The following is a 2,493-nucleotide window of genomic DNA, read 5'->3' on the forward strand; positions in this document are numbered from 1 at the left end:
CAGTCTCTTTATTAGATTGCCTGGATGTATCACATTCTGATTTAATCATTGTTCAATAATAAAATGTTTCTTTTCTTCTAAAAAATGATATAATAAATAACATAATTATAATATGGGAGCACAGTGCCTCTGTAGAATATGCACTGGAGTGAGAATCTCAATATCAGTGGTTTGATTGTAACTATGGCAATATAATGATGTACAATAGGATGAATGTAAAGCTAATGTTCTCCCATGTAAACTATCACATAATCCACAATAAAACAGTTAAAACAAAGCATTGGTTTGTGGGTGCAATGGGTTGGTTTTTTGTGTTGTAGATAGTGACTGTGACAAGATTTGCCATCAAGAAAATTGTCCTTACTTATCCCCAGAGTGTCAAACATGCTCTATGTAAAATCAAAATTATTAGAAGACTAGACCATGATAACATTGTGAAAGTGTTTGAAATTTTTGGTACCAGAGGAAGCCAAACTGAACAGTGTTTACATTGCTCAGGAGTACATGGAGACAGACTTGGCTAATGTACTGGACCAAGGTCCTTTACTGGAAGAGCATGCCAGGCATCTCATGTATCCGCTGCTGTGTGGACTCACATATATCCACTCTGAAACATGCTGCACAAAGATCTCAAACCAGCTAATCTTTTCATTAATACTGAAGACTTGGTGCTGAAGATAGGTGACTTTGGTCTTGCATGGATCACGGATCCCCGTTATTTCCACAAAGGTCATCTTTCTGAAGGATTGGTTACTAAATGGTACAGACCTCCACGTCTTTTACTTTCTTCACCTAAGAACTATACCAAAGCCATTGACATGTGAGCTGCAGGCTGCATCTTTGCTGACTGGTAAAACTCTCTTTGCAGGTGCACATGAACTTGAACAGATGCAACTGATTTTGGAATCTATTCCTGCTGTACACGAGGAAGGTCATCAGGAGCTTCTCGGTGTAATTACAGTTTACATTAGAAATGACATGACTGAGCCACACAAACCTTTAATTCAGCTGCTTCCAAGAATTAGTGAAGAAGCACTGGATTTCCTGGAACAAATTTTGACATTTAACCCCATGGATCAGTTGACAGTAGAAGAAGCACTCTCCCATCCTTACATGAGCATATATTCTTTTCCAACAGATAAACCATCTTTCATATTGAAGATGAAGTTGATGATATTTTGTTTATGGATGAAACCCATAGTCACATTTATAACTGGGAAAGGTACCATGATTGTCAATTTTCAGAACGTGATTGGCTTAATCATAACAACTTTTATATTGATGAAGTTCAGCTTGATCCAAGAGCTCTGTCTGATGTCACTGACGAAGAAGAAGTACAAGTCGATCCTTTAGAATATTTGGATGGAGATGGTGAAAAGTATCTGGAGGATTCTGCTTTTGATACCAATTACTCTATTTCTATTAAGCCTTGTTGACAGTACCCAGTTCAAAACAAAAACAAATATTGTGATCTGGAATGTAGCCTATTTGTAACTACAAAACGAGGTCATCATCATATTTAGATAACTTAGTTTGGAGAGAAAGAGTGAAGTTAACCATTACTATGAGCCTAAGCATAAGGAGTCCTGGTGTGGAGCTGTGGGCTAACGTGTCAGACTACAAAGTAATTTGAACTGCAAGGAGGTGATTCAAGCTCACCAGCTGCTCCTTGGAAACCCTATACAGTGTTGCTGTGGATCAGAATCGACTCGACAGCACTTAACAACAAGAAGCTTATCATAGACCTGTTCACTTGGAAAGAGCAAAGCAAAGAAAAATCTGGTAAGAGAGGCAAGTCAAAATGTGAGAGGAATGGATTGGTTGAAGACCAGAGAGCACTAGAGGAAGCATCACAGCTATTGGCTGAAAGGAAAGTGAGAAGAATCAAATATTTGACTTGGATTCCTTGATAGCAGGCACTATTCAACTGGTGTGGCACTGTGAACTACTGCATCAGACAGCAAAGTCGTTTGAACTGCAAAGTCAGTAGTTCAAGCTCACCAGAGGCACCTTGGAAACCCTATACAGGGTCTCTATGTGTCAAAATCGACTTGACAGCACTTAACAACAACAATCCAACTTAGTTCACAGCATGAGGCCACTGATGTTGTTGATAAATTATTTGAATAGCTTTGTGTCACAACTAGAATTGAAAAGTTTGGTACCAAAATCAGTAAGCTGAGAAAAACAAACAAACAAACAAACAAAGGAATGGCAAATTTGGCACAATTAGAAGCCTTGTACAAATTGTCTTGGGATAGCCAGTTTATGAGGGGAGGGGAGGACTGTTTTCTCATAAACCAGTTTTGTTGTGAAGTCAGGAAGAATGAACAAGTTGAAAAGGAAAACACTTACACCAGTTACTTGGACAAATTCTTTAGCAGGAAAGAAGAGACTGAAATGCTAGAAACTGAGCCAGTAGAGGACAGAAGTTTGGAGAGAGAGGGAATGAGAAAGGATTTCTGAACAATGGTGGAGAGTTCCTCTTTAACA

The 2,493-nt window shown here is 38.7% G+C and overlaps 1 pseudogene; it reads left to right on the forward strand.

Annotated features, from left to right (window-relative positions):
• LOC102822326 overlaps window positions 1-1,436 on the forward strand; it is a 34,845-nt pseudogene extending 33,409 nt beyond the window's left edge.
• The last annotated feature ends 1,057 nt before the right edge of the window (window positions 1,437-2,493 follow it).

This window comes from Chrysochloris asiatica, unplaced genomic scaffold (genome assembly GCF_000296735.1).
Source record: "Chrysochloris asiatica unplaced genomic scaffold, ChrAsi1.0 scaffold00068, whole genome shotgun sequence".
In the NCBI taxonomy this organism is placed as follows: Eukaryota; Metazoa; Chordata; class Mammalia; order Afrosoricida; family Chrysochloridae; genus Chrysochloris; species Chrysochloris asiatica.